Source organism: Camellia sinensis, chromosome 4 (assembly GCF_055761805.1).
Source record: "Camellia sinensis isolate YWXY chromosome 4, ASM5576180v1, whole genome shotgun sequence".
In the NCBI taxonomy this organism is placed as follows: Eukaryota; Viridiplantae; Streptophyta; class Magnoliopsida; order Ericales; family Theaceae; genus Camellia; species Camellia sinensis.
Window position 1 is genome coordinate 117,689,602 of NC_138964.1, and position 22,682 is coordinate 117,712,283.

Below are 22,682 nucleotides of genomic sequence, written 5' to 3' on the forward strand. Positions count from 1 at the left end.
ACATCTCTCTACTCTTTAATCTCTCTTCTTTTTTTTATCCCTCCCTTGGGTGGTTGATGGATAAGTAGGAAGTTGTGGGCTCTTGCCCCTAGTATTCTACTAGATTCTCATTCTTCCGCTGACAACTAGTGAGCTCTCCACAGAGGGGTTGCGATGTGACCAGATGCATAGCAGATCTGCAACTAACATCGATTGACGATGCCCTTGGCTTAGCTTGACCGAGATGAATTACAATACGTCTCACCAGCCAGGTATACAATTGATTGGCCTCACACATTGCATTTTCTAAGCTCCCATTCCGGGTCAGATACCAATTTGAGAGAGATCAAACCCGTCTAGATGAGGGGGTCGAATATCCAACTCGATTTCCAGCTCGTGCTTCGCACTTGGCTTGATACCTCACTGCTGGGAGGACGACAGAGTTTTCAGCCCTTTGCTGTTAACTTCAGTTGTGCCCTTTCTGGCGAATCCACGGACAACGGGAAAAAGACAGAAAACCTGACTCAACTGTGCCCCTAGTTCATCATTTTGACCATTTTTTGTTTTTGGCTTTCTACTAAAACAATTTTAACCAACATGAGAGTTAGATTAACATACTTGTTCAATTTTTTGATTTGAAATCATACAAGTCAGGTTATGAGCACTGAAAATTTTCCTTTTTTGGGTCCAAGAAATGGTCCGATTTTTGAAAAATGGAATAATTTTTGAAAGAATTAGTCAACCTCATTAAAAATTCTAAAAACTATTTTTGCAAATGGCCACTGCTCAAACAACATAGAATTTACCCTTGAGATGCACAACCTCAAATCTGAGCTTGAATTGTCTTGCAGCTGAACCTTCTAACAGAGTAGGACAACCGAGTCTAAACGAAGATGATCATGAAGATAAGCCATTTCACATAGACAGAAGCCGAGTTGAACAAGGATAAACCAATCAACATGGATGAGCCATGCAGGCTAAAAATGATTGGGGCCGAACTTCAGGATGAAGTTGCCTATGTATCCCAAAGATGGGAATCAGGCCTGACGTAGTTCCGGGTTGAGGTTCACTCGGGTGTTAACATTCTCCTTTCGCGCTCTAACTTTTGCCAAGGCTGCCCTTCTGGGTTTTCAACCTTGCAAGCTCTGTTTTTCTTTTCTTTTCATTTCTTTTCATCTTTTTCTTCTTTTCTTTTCTTCTTTTTTCTTCTTTTTCTTTTTTCTCATCTTTTTCTCTGCTCTAACTTTTGCCTGGGCCACCCTTCTGGGTTTTTAGCCCAGCGAGCCTCTCAAGGATAAAAAAAAGTTTAACTTGTCCATGTTGATCAGTTTTGAGATCTCAAAGCCATCTGAATCCAGAAGAATGGCTGTTGTTTGTTGATGATGTAGGAACCCATCCAATCGGGATTGAATTTGCCCCTACTGTTGCGGATAGGAAATTGATTGTCCTTCAACAATAAACTTTCTTTTTTCAGCTGCTCGAATCTGGCTTTCTTGCCAGTCTTCATTGGTTTGCAAAATGGCCCATCTTTTGAATCTTTGAGCAAATCTGACATTGTTGCCCCTAGTTCAAGGGCTACTTTTAATTTAGCTTTGTAAGCTTCCGTTGATAACATCTGATCTTCTTGATCTGACTCTCTTGCCCCTAGTTCGAGGACTACTCTAAATCTGACCTAGCGGGCCTCCTTTGATGTCATGCGACCTTATTGTCCCTAGTTCATGGGCTGCTTCAAATCTGGCCACGCGAGCCTCACATTGTGGTTGACCGTTGAACGTTCTGAATCCAAGTTCAAGGTTTGAAAGCAAAAGGGGTTAAGTCTTGAGGCTGAGAGCGATCCTATGTTGCACAATCTCAAAATCAATTCCACGCATAAATTCGCAAGACCACGCAAAATATTTTTTGAAATCTTTTAAGAAAGCGACTAGTTGCTCGCACTGAAGACAATGTAGAACCAATCTAGATCAAGATAGGATCTTTCTCAGTACTCACATTAACAAACATGATCTCATTCATTAAGGGCTTAGCATGCCTCTCTTCCTCTCAATTGATCAAATTTTTGCAAATCCCGAGGAATTCCTTTCTCTTTGTTTTCATCACAGTGTTCAAAAAGTTTGGAAAAACTTAGGTCAATGCAATGATTTCAAGGCACATAAAAGTAGGTGAAAAGCACTGTCGTTTCATTCAGAACTTCTAGCACAACTGGCTCTATGCTAGAAACAGATGCAAAAGGAAGAGTGTAAAAGATAAACACAAAACAAGCAAGTGATGCTGGAGGTAACACCCCCGAAATCACCCGACTCTAACACAACGGGACTGACTCAATACAACAAGACAGACTCAACTGACTCAGTACAAAAAGACTGACTCAATACAATACAACAAGACTAACCTTATACCCAAGTCAAAAAGTAAAGTAAACAGCATTTGCACATTGTTCAAAATAGTGCATGCCATCCCTATATCTGGAGTAAAATGAGTGCCATCCGCAGGTGGTTCATCCCCCGTTCACATAGTCACATTATCCCCCAAGTTCATCAATCCAGTACCGATAGACTTTGCAGAACTCGGTGCTACGATGATCTCTTCATCAATCAGATCTTGTATTTCATGGCAAAGACGAAAACACATGTTAGTGTCATGGCCGGCTTGTTGATGGAAGGCACAGTACTTGGCAGCATCATGCTTAGCCGGAAGGGGATTCGGGAGAGGCCAAGGCTCAAGGGGTATGAGATGGCCTTGTCCTATGAGGATTTAAAGAGCTTTGGACAAAGTCATGTGAAGGAGTTTGAAGACCCTCTGGCCACGGGATGGGTACTTTGTAGGTTGCGGGGTAGTGGATATACCAGCAAAGGGGTTGGCAGGTGCTGATTGGGTTTAATGATCTCTTCCGAGTGTAGGATTGAAGCTGAAAGGAGCGTTTTTGGTATAACAGCCCTTTTCCCGACTTGCCCCTTGATTCGAACTACCTCCAACTTGAGTAGCGAAAGTGTCAAGCCCACGGAGGAGGGAGTTTTTGACCACCTCATATGAGTTGTCCCCTTTGTCCGTCCTTACTTTCTTCTTTCTTTCTCTTTTTCTTTTCCTTAATTTTTATTGCATATTTGTATGTTAATTATTTAATATTTCTCCAACAAATCTAATTGATATTTTAAATTAATCGATTTTTGGTTGTATTTCTGCTTTAGTTAAACCAATTTAGTTGATGATTTATTGGAAGTGATGATTTCTTGGTAGGGACTTTCACCTCTCCCATGACTAACTAGACTAGATGTTGAGTCGTGAAACAAGTTACACCTAGGCCATGTTTGTTTGGGTGGACATGAGCTTGGGATTGGACTAATAGTCCAATAAAATTATTAATCCGATATTTGATTAAACAATTGAAGTACGGACTAACAATCTATCCGGATATGGTATCCTACATATGATGGATTATTCAATCTCACAGAGAATGGTGGGTTATAAATTGGAGGACTAAGCCAAAGTCTAAATTATTTGTCCCTCCTTATAACCCTAACTCAATCCAAACATAGGATAGGATACACAATCCAAAGGGATTCCTAGTCCTAGGACTATTAGTCATAGGAATGTTAATCCAACCTAATCCAGTCCGTCCAAACAAACATGGCTCTATTGGTATGGCGCCGACTGAGACAAAAGGGTAGCCTAGTGATTGGGAGCTGCTTTAGGCACGGGGATTGGTTTCCCCTTCTCTGTTTATTTGAACTCATTAGTTGTTTGTTTTTTTAATTTGTGTGTGGTTGATTAGTTAATTATAATACAAGTTGGCAATGTACACACTTTGCCAACCATAGAAGCAAGTGAGTTGTACAAGTTTTTTGTAACTCTATTTATAACCTTTCAAATGACTACTGGTTCACTGCACTTTTGACACCCATGTTCTAACAGAGACCATAATAAACTAAAATGATTAACAAATGAATTCAACAGATCTAAAGTAAAACCATAATGGTACGCGTAATGCCTACTAAGCCTTCGTTTGGGAAGTGGATTGGGTTTTTGACTTTTTGTCTATTTTGGGCCTCGTTTGGCAATATCACTTTTTAGCCTAAAAGTCAAAAAGTCACTAAAAAAAAAAAAGAAAGACAATAACCTATATCAAAAAGTCAAAGATTCACTTTTCTATTTACTTTTTGCACATCTTTTCATAAAAAATCAAAAAGTCATCCCAAATATACTAGTTTTTTTTTACATCATATTTTAGCCAAAACGTTGCTAAAAAAGCTTGTTCCCAAACGATGCCTTAGCCTGGGACTAAAAAGCCTTATTTGAGAAGGACTTTTTGGCTTTTTTGACTTTTTGTGAGAGAAATAATGTAATGATTATGGGTTGAATGTGATATTTTGTCTTATTGGGTTAAAAAGTTTATTTTGTCTTTTTGTTACTAAAATAGCCCCAAACCCAACCCAACCCAACCCTCCTTCCCAAACGAGCTATATATATATATATATATCATGAGTACAAGCACAAAATCTAATCAAAGTCCATTAGGGCTCACCCATCATCCCCTGTAGAAATAGGATTACAAACCTAGCTATAACATTCACAATTCCAATTAATTAACATGGGCACTGCCATTTGTGCCATATTAGTGGAAATATCATTGGATAGTCATAAAATAATTTCAATCTTATGATAATCTTCTTGAATACAAGTCATTTTTATATGTTATTTCTGTATACGCTACAAGTTTTTTTAATATTAAAGTCATTTAGTATCTCCTATACTTCTAAAATTACCCTCCAAGGCTCTCTACATATAAGAGACGATGAGGTAAAAATATTTATCATATTGCTTGCCCTGTTGGAGCTCCATTTTATAATGACACTAGACAAAATGTCTACTCCAAATGCCTCTCCTATTAGAGATGCTCTTCTAAATTATTTGGTGGACATAAAGTAATGGGTTTGAGTCTCATTAGTGGTCGTTGGGTGCACGAGGCTCTAGAGCCACTGGCTCCTTACCATTATATGCCCCTTTGATGAGGATTGGGTCAAGTTACGATTTAACTAGCCTAGATGAAGCGAGCCAAGATCCTCTAGAGTGAGAGTTATCTAAAGTTTGGTAGAGTGATACAAAATAGCATTAGTTTATACAAAACAACATCGTTTTGTTTATTTCTCAAAAAAAAAAAAAAAAAAAAATTGCTTTGTTTAAGGCCAAAAAATAAAAATAAAAAAGAGGAAGGGGGCAAAACGAACGAAAGAAAAGAGAGAGAGATCGCCAATGATGGTTCTTCATCACCAGCCTCTCGTTGGCAACAGCCTCCTCTCTTCCCACCCCGCTAACCGCTACCAATCTTTACCCCACCCTCCGCCAACCACCCACTGAATCCCAAAAAAAAAAAAGAAAAAAGAAAAGAGATAGTGTGTGTGTGTGTGTGTGTATGTGTGTATGTGTGTGTGTGTGTGTGAGAGAGAGAGAGAGAGAAATAGATCTAGGGTTTAGGGAAAGTAGAAGAAGAAGAGGATGAAAGAAAAAGTAGTAGAGAAGGAGAAAAAGAGGAGGGTGGTGTTATGGTGTAGTGGTGGTTTTCGGTGATGGTTTCCCGACTATGGTTTCAAGCAATCTCTCACTTCATTTTGTGCGTGTGTTTTTTTTCTTTTATTTTTTTTTTTTGGAGGGGGGATTCGATGGGTAAAAAAAGACAGGTGAGGTAAAGATTGGCAATGGTAGATAGGGTGGGGAGCAGAGACAGCTACTGCTAGCGAGAGAGGTTATTGATGAAAAACTAACGCTTACAATCTCTCTCTCTCTCTCTCTCTCTCTCTCTCTCTCTCTCTCTCTCTTTGTTCAGCTCTTCTTTTTTTTTTTCTTTTCTTTTCTTTTATATTAAACAAAACATCGTTTTGTATCACTCTACCAAACTCTAGACAACCCTCACTTCTAGAGGATCCGCACGTAGAAGAAACATTTACGACTCATGTTTAGGCTTGTCTAGACCCTTTATGTCTGGTACCCCAATGGGAAGGATCTTCTTCCCACCCAAGAAAGGTTGCCATAAGTTGGTCACCTCCTCCTATTCTCTTTTAACCAACCAAAAATAAATAAATAAATAAAAATTAGGGACAATAACAAGAAAAACCCAGTATTTGAGCTTTGTAACAAAACTAACCTTAAGTTTTTTTAATTTTATCAATTTAAATCCTAATCTTTTGATTTATTTTCAATCTAAATGATTTGCCTATGTCTGTTTAATAAAATAGACAGAAAATGAGTAATTTAGCTATTAAAATCAATGTGGGTATACATAAAGTGTCTAAAATACCCTTTTTCATTGAATTTAATGACATACTTATTTTCCCTTCGATTTTACTCAATGGAAATAGGCAAATGGTTTAGGTTATAAAAATAAATCAAAAGTTTAGAGTTTAAATGATAAAATTTAAAACTCAAAATTTATTTTGTTACAATAGTCAAACTCAGGAATTTTTTTTTTTTTTTGGTAATTTCATAACAAGGAAATGAAGCTAGTAATTTGAATTTCAATTACTTCTTTCTATTAATGTTTATTCATCCGTACCTTACAATAAATCAATTCCCTTCAACAGAAAAAAAAAAAAAAAAAAAAAAAAAAAAAAAAAAGAGGGTACCAATTAATTGTCCAATGAGTTGATATTGTTAAAAAAAACTATATGAAGAATTTTTAAGTAGTTTGGCATACAAGAGAGAGCTCCAGTCGAGTAGTCTTGAAAAAAAGTCCATTTGAAAGGTTTTGGCAGAGTCCTGCAAAGGGCAAACAGATCAATCACAACAAAGTCGGTTACAATTGGTCAATCCTGTTTAAAACATACAAATCTTTTGATTGTAAGGTCGAGCACATGTAAATTAACTTTAACTGCTAAATGATGTGGAAAAGAAGGAAAAGAAAAAAAAATGGAAATGTGGATTTTATGATTACCTCGTCTGATTAGCACTATAATCTATAGAAAGGGTATTAAGATTCTGCTGTGGCTAGCTTTTCTTCTCTCATCCACTCGACGAAATCATCAAGGATTAATGGCCAAGCTTCGGTTGTATCATAATTTTTAAGGTCTGGAAAGCTTATCTGCAATAAATAGGAAAGAGTAAGAGGAAGAACTCTTCATAAATGCAACTGCAACTGGCTCAAAATAATAGAAATAATACGTCTAATGTAGTCAAAGATGGAGCTTGTTTGTTTCCACTTTTAAGAAGAGCTAGCTTAAAAAAAAAAAAAAAAAAAAAAAAAAACCTAAATCTTTATGTACGAGTACTAAAGCATGTGTTTTAAAATTTCAAGCTAGAGAAGTTGCAAACGTGTAGATAAGCAGTTCGGTTAGGTCAGAGTTGAGGGCAAGTTTAGCACCTAACTGAACCTTTCGGTTTTGACAATTGAGGAACCGACACAAACTACATCGTACGGTTCAGTTTTGCTAGTTTGGCATAGAAGAGGGATTTACATGAGGTTATTGAGAACAAATAAACAAAAAGAATGAATGTAACTCTATAAATGTATACTCCCTAGTTGTTATCACAAAAAAGTGTATTATATTAGTCACTTATCTTGTAATGCTCAAAGAATTAAAATATAAAAATATTTAAATATAATATTTTAGTCGGCTCAGTTTGTATCAGTGGAAAAAATTTCAAAACCAAAACAGGCCGTACGTTATGAAAAACAAACCAAAATCCAAAATTTCGATCAGTTTTGAGCACATTACACACCTAAAAAAGTGGGAAACAAACAGGCACACAAAATATTAATGCCAGTGCCACATCATGTGGCACAAAAGGGTACTAATGAGAGGTACATTCAGCAAAGTGAAAGAAAAGCTAACATACCCAGAAACCTCGTCCATAATTAACTTGTTTGGTTTTGATTTCCAAAAAACACTTTTAAAAAAATTGTACTTTTTTATTTTCCATATTTTTTTGTTTTCAATGAATTTTTTTAATATTTTAAGCAATTGTTTTTAATTTTTAGACACACCTAAATAAATACACTTCAAAAGTACAATATTTGTAAAAAAAATCTTTAAAAAATTCACTAATTACCAAAAATACAATAAATAAATAAATAAAATAAGACAATTCGGTATATTTTTCATATTTTTGAGTATTTACTAATTTTTTAAAATATTTTTTCACAAATATTTTACTATTTAGTTATATCTAAGTAAGGTGCATCTGAAAAAAGTAAAAAATTGCTTAAAATTTAAAAATATTTACTAAAAACAAAAAAATATGAAAAACAAAAAACTCAATTTTAAAAAACTGAATTCAAAAAACTAAAATCAAACACATTGAATATTACCCAAAATAAAAGTGGTTCAGATTGTAATAGAGTATTGGGGGACTATATCTAGAATGAAATTGATTTTGAATGAAATTATAGACAAAATTTTGTTATGTATTGTTGCTTTTCAGCGAAAGAGCTCAATATATAGATCTACCAACCAAAAAAGATACAAAAATGATTGTACAGCAGTCTAAACAACAGAAATAAACAAAAGCGCAAAGTAAAATAAGTGGTAAAACTAAGAAATCGAGATACCTGACTGCAAAACTGTAGAAAGCTTGTCCATTGGTCCATGTAAATCACCTTATAATCATTCTGGATCTGATGAAAAATCAAGTCCAAACATCACAAATCAAATCATTGGATAGGATTATAATTAAGACGTTGATCATGATCCACAAGATCAAGAGAAAGAGTAATGCATATTCATAAATGGATTGCTTACCAATTTTCTTACTAGACACCAAGGCGATGGGACCTACATGTATTTATTAATAGAGGCCCCACTACCTTCATTTCTAGTGGTAAGAAATCCGTTGTATAGTGTTATTCGGTTAGTTATTGTCAATGTCATTACATCATATTTTTAGTTTTACAAAACTCATCAACAATAAATTTCCACATGTACTCTAATATGCATAATATCATAAATTTGCAATAATAACATCACAAGTACTTCAAACTTGTCGAATTACATATACAACAAAGTCTTTAATATATTATTAATTCAACAAAACTACAGAAACGGTGAGAATGTACCATTTTCAATTAATCGAATAGGGATAGTGAGGCAAATACAAAATGAATAATCTCATAGACCAAAAGAAAAAAACTCAAAAGTTGTTTTGTATACACCTAAGAATCATGAGGATAGAAAGAAATAAGTGCTGCCCACCTTTAAATACTTGGTGAATAAGGCAACCTGGGACGGAAATTGGGACCCCATAACAATATCTAGCAATTCGCAGATGCATTCAACATCTATCCATTTTTGCTTATCTTCTGAAAGAGGGAAAAAATGGCCAGCAAAATTAAAAATAAATAAATGAAAAAAATTTAAATCAAACTCAAAACTGAAACAAGATAATGTCATGAAACAATGCAGTGCACTTCCATTCACTTAAACACGTTCTTGACAAGTCTAAAAGCTCACCTGTTAGGCAGTATTGAAATGCAAAAGAATAGAAATCTGCAAAATTTTGAGGCATCCTAACCTTTTCAGAAAACAGTACACGATCAGGAATAGCACTATTAAGAAGTCTTCATCATCATGGAATCATCAATAATCAACCAGATGAAAACTACAAGAATAAAATACCTCATTTTGTAGTTCCAAGAGTGTGTATTCTTCAATTTATTTACAGTTTCAACAGTAAGAGCTTTCAGGCCTCTTTGCCACTCATCCTGTTACAAAGAAGGAAATTTAAACTATCAATTTTAAGAGTATTTTCTAGCTGGATTTTTCATCCATCTCCAAAACAGAAATATAATAGAATACTTGAGAAAAGTGATGATGAAGACTAGTCCTTCCATGGGTACACAAACAAGGTAATTACACAGAGCATAAACATTACAGCATAAAACTAGTCAACCAATTGGACACTTAATAAGTGGGCAGTTATCAACAAATAAATATCTAGAACAGAGAAAAAAAGGTATGACATCCAGAATTAAATTCAATGCAAATCAAGTTCCACATTTTGAAATATCCATGCTAAGTTGACCATCGTGGATTGGGGTCCCGTGCTGGAAGCCATATAACATAAACCATTGTCGAGACTGCTCGAGTACAAGCCGCTTCAGGAAGGGCCCTCGGATTTTACCCCTTGGTCTTATTTTTTTCCAATTTTTGACTCCAAAACCTACCGGTACTGGGAATGAGTCAAACAGGTCAATTTTCTGAAATTAAAACTAATGGCTTACGCAGTATATATCTATAACGAGTATGTAGTCATCTCTGCATAGCTTATGTCGATCTTCAAACCAAAACACATTTGAACACTCAATCTAACCTATCAATCCATTACAAGCAAGCTCAAAATTTGCCCATGGAAATTGCCAACTCATATACACTAACACCTTTACCCCCAAAAATCCAAATCCAAACATAGTGGCCTTGTTTGGTTTGTGTTTCTCAAAAAAATTTGGGAAAAACTCTACAAATAAGTTTTCAAAAGTAATCAAACCAAACAAATTTTTCCAAAAAATTTTTCCAAAACTTGTTTGGTTTACAAATTTTCCAAACAAATCTATCTCTCATACATATCAAATCAATCACTTTTTTCAAAACTCTCTCTCAAAATAATTTTTCAAAACATCTTTTGAAAAAAAACCAAACCAAACAAATTTTCGTACTTTTTATCTCAAAACATGTTTCTCAAATACAAACCAAACAAGGCCAGTATTACGAATGCATAGAGGAGAATAACAGTAGCTGTTACCTTGACTACCCATAATGCATATGAACAAAAAGAAGACATCTTGTTCTACAATATGAAAACTTTTTTATGGGCATTTGGATTTAGCTTTTGTCTGACGTATATGCATGAAACTGAACATACATATACTCATCTATTACCGCAAGGCTCTACTATTTTCTTTGTACATATTTTCATATACAGCTCAAATAGGTATTTTAGTATTTTTCATGGTCCTGTATTGTAATATTCTCCAATTTTCCAAATAGTCTACTTTTGACAAAGGACAAAAATTATACATATCCAAGAAAAGAGATAAAATTAGATACCATCCAAACAATTTATCTTATACCTACAGAATAGTAGTGTTAATATATATATATATATATTTTTTAAAATGTTAAAATGACAATAATAATAAGAGTAATGCTATACAAACTAACAAATCTTATAAATTTTCTCACTCACTGATGTGACACCTGCCATATTATTGATTGAAGTCGGTCCTATTTCAGATTCCAAATTATTGCATGACACATTAGTTAGTAAGATTTGTTAGTTTGTGTAGTATTTTTCCTAATAACAACAATAACAATAATAATAGTAAGGGCAATGGTTGTAATAATTAATGTACTTACCTGTGTAAAATATCCCTGCTTCTGGGCATTCATTTTCCTGTTGCATGCAGATTGTCAGCTATATTAAGCAGAATTAGGAGAAATTGGAACTAAAATTGGTTTTGGTCATATACGTATTACATGTCAACAAAACTGACATACCAAGCGAGCATCAATATCCTGACGTCAGTATGATCCACTCCCAAATCTGAACAAAGTGCCTCTATTCCTTCCGGACTGCACAAGCACACATACAAAATTGGCTTGGATTAGTAGTGTTACATCAATCTCTTGAACACCTATCCACCTGAAGTTTAACCAATTTCATGATATATAAATCACTCATTACAAAGGAGACATTAAATGGTAAAAACAAACAAATAAATAAACAAAACTACAAGAACCTTTTTTATGTTTTAATCTTCTAAAAATCTATATAGCATTGATCTTATAGAAGCAGTAACTTCATAGCAATGCAAGACATAGATCGTCATAATGAGGTACTGATGAACATAAATCAGTTCCCGCAATTATTTCTCTTCAGTGACAAGGAAATTGTTTTATCACACAGAGGTTTGACATTGACATAATACGACACTCTCAAAATACTTCCCAACACTTGGACACAAATGAAACACATTACAAGTTTGAATAAAATAACTTATAATCAAATAATAAAACAAAAATAATGTAAGTTTGTACCTATTCTCCCCATTTAAATTATCTTGGATTAAAATATTTATACATATGACATTTAATAATTATTTATTCACATATAATATATAATAAATATATAAAATTTTATATTTTGCACCTGTCCTCCACATGTCGTGTCCTACATTTTAAAAAAAAATCGGTGCCAATGTGTTGGTGTCATGTCATGTGTCTGTGTCTATGCTTTTTAGGTACCATTTATTGAAAAATTTTGCCATCAGCAGCCCTCATCATCTAGAGCGACATAGGTAAAAACCAAGATAGAAAGATGGTAGTACCTGCTAACCTATAACCTATAAAACAAGTAATCAACATTAGACAAACTCGGGTGTGGATATCGGATGCGGGTGCGTATCTGAGGGTCGGACACTTCAAAACTAAAAATTGAGGATACGTGGATACGGATCCAAATGTGGATACGGGTACGGGGATACGTTAAATAGTTATTTTAAAAATATATTTATTATATAAAGATGTGTTAAATAGTTATTTTTTAAATATATTTATTATATGAAGATGAGTTAAAAAAAGTTGACCCAACAATTTTTTTTATAAATAGAATCAAACATATGGATAAGTCATAGAACAACCCATGTTATTGTTGAATTGAGTTTATAAATACGCCCAAATATTTTATTTATTTATTTGGATCCAACTTATGAAGCACGAGTACTTCAAAAATGGTGTTGTACGAGTACCGGGTGCGGGTACGCGTACCGGTACAGCAATACGCGTACCGGGTATGCCGAATACATGCTGGGTACAGCAAATACATTTGGGTATGTCATGGGTACGTCGTGGGTACAACACCGGTACGGCAAAATGAATTTTTTTTTTCAGATGCTAGAATTTATTGCAGCATTTATTATTCTTCTTTCAATTTTGAAAATATCAAGTAATTTATTTCCAACACGCTTTACCCATGAGTCATAGTTTTACTCTCTTTTGTATCCTATTTTAGACAATTAAAAAAGAAAAAGAAATAATTATATAACTTTTTAGACAAGTTGTTCTCCTTTTATTTTTGATATTGAAACTTTGATTCGTATTTGGATGTTTAGCTATAAATTTAAAAAAAAATAATAATAATAATAATAATGTACTCCAGCCGTACCCGTACCCTACTTTTTAAAGAATTTGCCGTATCGGCGTACCCGTATCGTACCTGTACCCGCACTCGCACCTATGCTTCATAGGATCTAACCCATCAGGGTTTATTATGATACAAACCAGCCAATAGGCCCAAGCTTTTTTGGGTCTATCGCATTATGGTTTATAATATTAATTATTATGATACAAACCAGTCAATAGGCCCAAGCTTTTTATTTAATTTTTTGGGTCCAACCCATTAAGGTTTATAATATTAACTAGCCAATAAGCCCAACCTTTTTATTTATTTATTTGGTCCAGCCCATTAGAGTTTGATACAAACAAGCAGCAGCCAGTCAAACGTTCTCCTCTTCGTTTCTCTCTCAGCAGCATAGCAACACAAGATAGAGTTTATCTCTTCTATTCTCTTCTCTTCTCTCACACACACATAGCACGATCGAGAGAGATATTGATGTGATTATCTGGTTTGTTAACCATCTCATTCCTTTTGTTTAACCTCGGATTCGCCACGCTAGTGTGTCGGGTTTCACTTGAAGTCTTGTTAATTATTTAGGTTTGTGGTGTCCGAAAGTTGTCTCTCAAATAAATTCTTATTCTTGTTTATTCGGCGATGATTTTCACTTGTTTCGGAGAGTGCGAGGTCAGGTCCGAAGTACCTAGAATTGAGCTGAGGAAAATTTTGGGCTGGGGAAACCAGGGTCGCACGTGCAGGAGGTGAGGCCGCACGTGCGGAATTCAGGGGAAATTTGGGGCAGCACACTGCAATATACGCAGGTGCTAGAGGAGGTGCGGCAAGGGAAGGCCGCACATGCGGGGTAGAGGACCGCACGCGTGGGAGGTAGGCTCTGCACGTGCAGAGCGCGGTTTTTTTTTCTCTCTTTTGGGGCTGTGTTTGTATCACTTTTGGCTCATTTCTCTCTGTCTAAAAATCATCTCCTCTCCCTTCTCTCTACATTTCATATACCAAAACACCAAGGGTTCTTGATTTCTTTGGATCTAATGCATTCCAACCCAAACCCTTTCATCAAAGTGGAAGAGCTCCTCAAGAGCTACATTGTGCACGGTGGAGATTGAGTTTGGGCATCCCTGATTTCTAGGGTTTCGTCTTCTTTTCCTCATCAAACCTTGAGGTAGGGATTCTTTTGAGTTATATATACATGTTTTGCAATGGGAATGTGTTTTAAGGGTTTTCTTGAAGTTAATTTATCTCTTTTGATCTTATGGTACAACTATGTAGAGATTTTTTAAAAATGGGGTTTAAATCTCAACCTTTTGATCCTTGAGGGTTTCATTTTCAATAATTTGAGAAAGATGATTTTTAAGAGATTTCACCAAGGAAAATGAGGAGATGTTTTGGTTTTGATGAAGAACACTAGAAATTTGGGGGTTTTGGAATTTGTGGGAAAAACCTATGGGTTTTCTTTCTTTTCTTGTGTTAAATGAATGAATGAGTGTAGATTTCATATTATGTTTTGCAAAAATGGCAATCTTGTGATGTATGGGGATTGAGAATTTATTTTAAAGTCATTGTTGAATGCATGAGTATGTATAGTTGTGAGATGACAAATTGTTGAGTACCATGGATTATGAGAATTGAAATTTTGGAAATTGACATTCGAAAAATGGCATATAGTCTCGAAGAGATTAAAATGCTAAGAATTGTGTCTAATGAGAAATTATTGCTATGTGTTGATAGCATTGATTGAGCATATGACTACTTTGTTAAATGTCATTGGAGGGAGGAAAGATGGAGAAATGTCATGAGATATTAATTATTGCATTGCATACTCATTCAATTTATTATGATTATTATGCTTCTTGAATTGAATTTTTGGAAACGCTTAAATTGAGAAAAGATATTTTGAATGAGAACTATTGAAATGTTATGGGGTAAATACGTTGATAAGTCCGGATAGGAGGTGCAGATGAATTGATAAGTTGGCCAGAGTGTCCGGGGTGAAAAACCGAAAACAAGCGCGGAGGAGGTACCACTTCCCTTCCGATTGGCAACCGGTAAAGTGGGGTTATTGGTAGTGCTTGTTAAACCTCCTTGCAGACACCGACCTAGGGATTACCTGAGTCGTATTTACCGGCCCTATTGATTAAAACTGGAAGTTTCGAATTTTTGTCAATGAAAGCATGGTGATTTTCAAGAGGAGCATGTGATAAAATTCTCTCTAAAATGGCATTGCATGGCATTTGTATTTGCATTTAACGTTGGAAGTTTGCATAACTGTATATACTTTGTTAAGGATTCTCTATTGAGCTTATGCTCACCCCTATGGGATTTTGGTGCAGGAATGGACGTGGTGAACCCACCAATTTAGGGCGTGGAACTATATATTGAGAGCACAAGGCTCTTTGTTGTGATTGTAAATTTTTTGTAAGCCAAGGGCTAATCGTGTATGGGTCCGAGAGACCATTTTGTGTAACCGGGCTTGTGCCTTGGAACTTGTAAGCCCAAGGAGGCATTCATTCGTTTTGATTTGGATGATTTTACATGCTATAGATTCATGTACTAGTTTCAATGAATGTATAACCACATGTGAGATCACATTTGTATAAACATTCGAATTATGTAGTGGAACACGTCGGATATGTTTCCGGCACCTCTTTTGAGCTATGTTTATTATTATATTTAAATGGTATGTATATTTTGGGGCGTTACAATTGAGAGAGAGGAGATCGCGATAGAGAGAGAAAAGAAGATCAAGAGAAAAAAGGAGATCGAAACAGAGAAGAAGATCGAAAGACACAGATCAAGATCTTGAACCCATACATCAATGTAAGTAACTTTCTTCCTTTTTGATTAGCCGTGTCCGAGAGAGAAGAGGCAAATCCGACACAGATCCCAAACCTGCACCCGTGTCGTGTCGTATCGACACGGGTACTTCGCCCCAAAGTGCTGAGTCTGTGTAACATAGCGGATAATTGTGTTGCCACAGATAGAAGGGCACACAAATGGCCAGTTACAATGGGTGAAACAAAAGACCTAGGCAGCTAGATTGACAACGAGTGTTGTCTGAAGGTTCATAATAATGAAAAGGATCATTCAATCTTCATAGTATGTTGATAAAACAGAAATCTTTTGAGATAATAACATCTTACTATGTGCAAAAGAATTATTAAAAAAGGTAGGAAAAGCGGGCATATCAATTATTCTCAGAAAATCTAACAGGAATCAAGAATAGCATGGTATGAAAATTAGGCCCCTAAATATAAGCATGGCATAGCCAAAAACATCACCACTGCACATTTCATTATTCATAATAAAAATTGAAACCTAAGGAACATAGTCACTTCTGAGAAGGTGGCATGTTCATATTGTGTCTGTGTCACAGACACTCACCGGACACTTCCTGACATGTGTCCAAACTCGTCAAATTTTGTCCTACTTTTTTAATTTTGTTTTAGACCTCGACAAGCTTTAGACACTTGGATTGGAGGATACACGTGTCCCTTGCTTAAACCTACTCGAAACTAATTATAAGTTTGAACAAAATAACTTACGATACACTGATAAAAGAAAAACAAAATACAGTTAGAAGAATTAGTGTATGTTGTATTTATTTATCATCTTTGAATGATATATTCATATATATAACATATAATAAATATATATATCATATGCTTTTTGTGTCCCTCACTTATCGTGTCATGCATTTTTTAAAATCAATATGTCCATGTCGTATCTATGTTGCATGTGTAAACATAACATATGTTGTTGTGCGGAGCAATTGGAAACAACCCATTAATTTGGATTACAGGTTTTCAGATTTCAATATATCAGAACAACCAAAAAGTAACACGTGATTCACCAGTTAAAACTTGACATATATGAACTATTTACAAGCAATATTTCCTACAAGTATGGAAATCAGTTTCACATTGTCCAACCAAAATCTAGCCCAAATTCTGCCTTAAAATCTCTCTATATCAAATAATACCTTTCTAGATGCAGGTTTCTAAACAGGAGTGGTGATCAGTCTTTTCTCACCATTATGAAACATGAAACCAACCATCATGGGTGTCCAACATAGCAGAAATTGAAAAATAAAGCATTGGTTTCACATTATAGATGAACATATTAAGAGTAAACTTTCCTACTGTGAATTACGAAAAGCTATGAGTTATGAATCGATAAATTTAAGCATTACACAATTTTGAACATTCAATGGTTATTGATGTTTGCATTAATAAAATAGTTTAAGATTGTGAACTAATACAAAATATACTACTCAATCATGCTCAATGACCTATTTGCATATGAATGGAAAAGATCATCTATAGGTTCCCCCTTCTGCATTGTAGCTTTGTTTGAAGCTGAACAACATAATAGCATATGAAAAGAACATTAGGTGATAAAAGTTAAAATTAGTGCAAAATTAGAAAATGTTCAATAAGAACTTTTTTCCATTAATAAATTACAATTGGATACAGAAAATTTTAACCACTTGATACAAAAAAAAATTCTTTACAGCTCAGCACATTCAAGGTTCATGGGTAGAGGAATATGCCTTACATCCAAACAACAACTAAAAACTAGTACATAAGAAGTTGCATTATAATGAAGTTGGTAATCTCACTAATAGTAGTCATACTATTGTTCGTGCTATATATATAATTTGCGTGCAATTGATATCTTAAATATCTCTACTCTTTGCACTCTGCCCATTTGGCTTTTATACCAAAAGGAAAAAGTTAATTGTTCATGCATTTCTCAAAACTTGCATTTGATGTGTTCATCACAAGTAACTTGGTCCAAACAGTCATTGTCAAGCCACTGCTACTACGCCTACTATAAATATAGGATAATCAATGGATAAGTGTGACAACTGGACAATGATAGTAGTTTGATCACATGGACTTAAGTACAAGTATTGGGTGTGGGTGTGGGTGTGGGTGTGGGTGTGGGTGTGGGTGTGGAAGTGTGTCCAAGGGTTAATACTTCCCTAAACCCTAAATCTTAAGATATAGGCTTATGCATCTATTTATAGATTTTTAGGCAACCTTTGGGCAACAGACATAACTCTTACACAGAGTTGTATCATCTCTTGTAACAGGTTGTTTGTGTCTATTGTGTTTGTGTTTGAATTAAACTAAACTCAAATACCAGACAAAGCCTATGTGGGAAGTTTCTCACCATCCCAAGGGTAGTGATAGGATGTAGGAGGGTGCACCATTCTGGTGCGATCACTTGTATTCTATTAGCATGGACATGTCCTAAACATTTAATTATATTGTAATGGTATAATATTATGACAGAAGATGCAATTATTATTTAGGAATCTACTTACAATTAAATGGAATTTAGTGGGGAAATTCTTCCATCCATACAAGATGTTAGAAATTTTTCTTTACTTTCAAATGTGAGCTTCTACTTCTTTTTAAATATCGTAAAAAATAATAGCAATTCTTTACGATAATGGAGGGCTGATCACATCCAATTTCAAGGTTCCAAAACAAGAGCAAATATCAATGAACATGAACTACGATAATGAAAAAGAACATGACCATCTTTATTATCAGAGACGGGAAAAAAAAAAGTACCATCATTATTTATCAAAAAAAAAAAAGAGTACATCATTACATATAATAAATTGCAAAAGAAAGATCGTAATGGTTGTCCTAGGTTTTCATTAGTCATCAAGGCAGTCTCTTCAACACATGGAACTTGTGCAATCTTTTATTTTCATACCCAATATTAACAGTCTTTCCGCCAATGAAAGAAATTCAAAGAATTAGCTGACTGTCACTGCAAAAGCATCTTGCCGAAGTCAATAGAAAAGTACCCAATGGAGACTACTAAATTTACAGTAATCTAATTCCTATACTAAATAGTAAGGCAAGTTCTTCATATGCACATGGTCTTAACCTTCAGTCTACCAGTTCCGCAAACAAGTCCAAAGAGATGTCACTTACAAGAGGCTTCAACCTATCTGTTCTACAACAGATACCAAAAGTAAGCCGAGGGTGACTGTTAACACTTTAATTGCAACAACAATCATTAGGGTGACTGTTAACACTTTAATTGCAACAACAATCATTCTTCCACTTCGCATCAAGAAAAGATACAAAAATAAACAGAACCAAAATTTACTGAGGTCACCCGACATTGTAAGGAAGTCTAAAGTTCTACCATTCACCACACTATACACCATCAAACAACAAAGTAAAAATATTTTTTCAAAGATACTGTGTAATTATGATTCATCATCATAAAAGGAGGTTTCGAGCTCATATTTTCATCCAATAGATTCTTTGGGAAGCTTCTTCGTACCCTCGTTTCTTTCAGTTAAGAGCCACAAGAGGCAATGCTAGCACAATCCACCAAAAAGCATGCTTACTAACAAAACAGAAATCAAATATAAGAAAAATTCCTACAACTCACGCCGTTCCTTTTGGTGGACTAAATATTAAAATTCAATGCAACAAAAGACCCATTTTGAGAAACAAATCCCACACCCACTGGGGCTAGCCAATGGCCACGGTAAGAACAAATCCCACTCCATATCATCACAAACTAATAATTACGGACCTTGGCATGCCCATAACACTTTTTACAAGATTTCAAGAAAAAAATTTCCACTTATCATTGAACTAATTAAACTAAATTATTAGCAAGCCAAACGAAAAACCATTAAATCATAAACATAAACTAATATCATATTATCTATAACCCAAATTTGAAAACTTTGACTATTATTATTTATTTTTACCATACATCTATCCCCAAAATCTGAACTTCACCTACATTGAAGAGCCAAAAACAGAGCCATGTATGCATAAGCTAAAACCCACATCATATAAACAACAACCAAAGCAAATTTGTATAAAAAAGAGAAAGAAAAATTAGGGGTTTCATGATAAAAATATGATATGTACTTTACTTTGCAAAACTAGTAATTAATGCCTATAACATTATAGATATATCGGATATAAACTGATTACCAGAACGAACGCCATCGACTTTAGATGATTTGAGGGGTTCTGATTTTCTCTTCGACGCTCGAGGCATTGTTTGTGTTCCCTTTTTTCAAGATCGAACAGAATCTGATATCAATCCCAAAAAAGCTTTTGAGATAGACAGAGAGGGGGTTTAGGGGGGCGTTTTTCCCTGATTGTGGCGTTTTGAACATTTTAGTCCCATTTGTGGTGTGTTTTTAACTTTATTTCCATTATAAGGGAAAAGCCGTTTTCCATGAAACGGTTTTTGAAAAATCGTATTTTGTGATTAAAATAATAATAAATTTTGGATACAGAAAACGGTTTTAAAAAAGTCGGTTTTACTTAATTTTTAATTAATTCTGAATTAATTAAAAACGGTTTTGGTAAAATCATTTTTACATTAATTTTTTTTTAATTTATATTTTCAACATAAATATTTTTTGTTCCAAATTTTTTTTTAATAAAAACCGGTTTTAGAAAAGCCATTTTTGCATTAATTTTTTTTAAATAAATATTTTATGACCAAAAATATTTTTTAATTAAAAACGGTTTTAGAAAAGTCATTTTTACATTAATTTTTTTTAAATAAATAAATATTTTTTAATAAAAAATGGTTTTCGAAAAGTCATTTTAGAAAACGGTTTTGCTAAAACCGGTTTTACATTAATTTTTAATTTTTTTTAATTTATATTTTCAACTTAAATATTTTTTACCAAAAAATATTTTTAATAAAAAGTGGTTTTAAAAAAGTCGTTTTTACATTAATTTTTTTTAATTTATATTTTCAACATAAATATTTTTTTACCACAAATATTTTTAATAAAAAATGGTTTTAGAAATTTTTTTTTTTTAATTATTTTTTCTCATGTGGGAAGGTTGGACTTGGGAATGAAAAGATGAGTAAGAGAACAGCAATTTTAATGCATTCAAAGATGGGTTTCTTTAGAAAATTACAGCACAAATAACAATAAAAATTAAAACGTAATGCTTGCTTTGAGTTTTTTAAAACATTTTTTAGAAAATTCTATTTTCTTATTTTTTCGTATTTTTTGTTTTTGTTGAATATTTTAATATTTTAAGTTTTTAAACATACCTAGCATAAATACACTAAATACCAAAAATACAAACAAAAAAAAAAACGAAAATTCATTACATTTTTCATATTTTTGTGTATTTATTAATTTTTGAAAATATTTTTTTACAAATATTTTACTTTTTAAACACATCTAAGTAAAATGCATCTAAAAAAGTAAAAAAAAAAATTTCTTAAAATTTTAAAAATATTCACTAAAAACAAAAAACTCAGTTTTCAAAAAACTTAATTCAGAAAACTGAAACTTAGGGCTTGTTTGGTTTGTATCTCGAGATATAATTTTTGAGAAATTTTTTAAAAATTTGTTGTAGTTCAAATTTTTTGAAAAAAAAAATTCCAAAATCACTTTTCAAAAATTTTCAAAATTTCAAAGTGTTTACAAAACCCACCTTGGAGTGGGAATAAATATTTTATGTTTTAAATATTTATTTATTTTTTTAATGTGCACTATATTTCGGGGCTTTTCCCATATCAAGCCAAATTATCATCTTAATTCCCAAACTAGGCCTAGTTTGGACAAAATTCCCAAACTAGGCTAAAGCGTTATTACAAAACACGCTTTCACTGTTTGGGGCCGAAAATTTGATGAACATTGAAAGTGCTATTAGAAATCACGCTTTTAATTAAGAAAGCGTGGTTGCAAACCACGCCTTTAACATAATTTTTTTTTTAAATTCAGAAAGAACTATTGGTAGTGTAGTTTTTTGTAAGAATGAGAACGTTATTTGTTATATTCAATGAATAATGGTTACATTATTGGGTTCTCACGATTGAGAATATGAACAAGTTAAGAGAATGTGTATTTCTCCTAAAATAAATTTTGTCAATATTTTTGTAATAAAACTTAATACATAATATAAGAAGTCACTAATTTACTAAATACTCATACATACATGAAAACAACATAACTAAAGTTGCAAATGTAACAGTTTTCAGTTACATAGGTAGTACAGACATAAGTCTCCCACAAAAATACATTCTGGACACCATGAACTGAACACACAATACATACATCCTAGACACCCTGAACTGAACACACAATACATAAACATAACAGTTAGACAGACAAATATTAGGCAGACAATCTGATAAACTCATTACGGAAACACTTAGTCTAACACAGACATTACATATTAATGCAAGTTGTTATATTGGCGAAGTGTAGACATTAACACCTAATTCGCGCTTAAATTGGCAAGTGGCTCAGAGTCTAAATAATCCAAAAGCTCAGAGTCAGAGACAAGTTCAGGATCCTCCATGATACCCTTGCTAGCTGCAACATTTGGTTCTGTTATGTTCTTCTGGGCATCCTTCTTAACTATGTGCAGTTGCATATCGCGGGCTAACCTACGACCCATTTGAGAAATCTCACGTTGTAGTCTTTCACATAGTTGATCAACATTATCAGGATCTTCCTTTTCGATCTCAACAGAACGTGCTTTTGGCACCTTCAGTCGATTTTCCTGACATAAGCTTTCCATTTGCACTCGCTCTATAAATAGTGCGGGCCACTTCAGAAGTCT

The 22,682-nt window shown here is 34.0% G+C and overlaps 1 pseudogene across 1 annotated transcript; it reads right to left on the reverse strand.

The window, feature by feature from the left end:
* Positions 1–6,477: 6,477 nt before the first annotated feature.
* Positions 6,478–20,254, reverse strand: LOC114301877 (uncharacterized; annotated as a pseudogene). The gene is made up of 10 exons (XR_014327396.1): positions 20,070–20,254; positions 17,357–17,441; positions 11,457–11,531; positions 11,316–11,352; positions 9,579–9,664; positions 9,414–9,474; positions 9,156–9,262; positions 8,516–8,581; positions 6,902–7,048; positions 6,478–6,726 (listed from the first exon to the last, which is right to left on the reverse strand). The product of XR_014327396.1 is annotated as an uncharacterized LOC114301877 (transcript).
* Between the last annotated feature and the right edge of the window lie 2,428 nt (positions 20,255–22,682).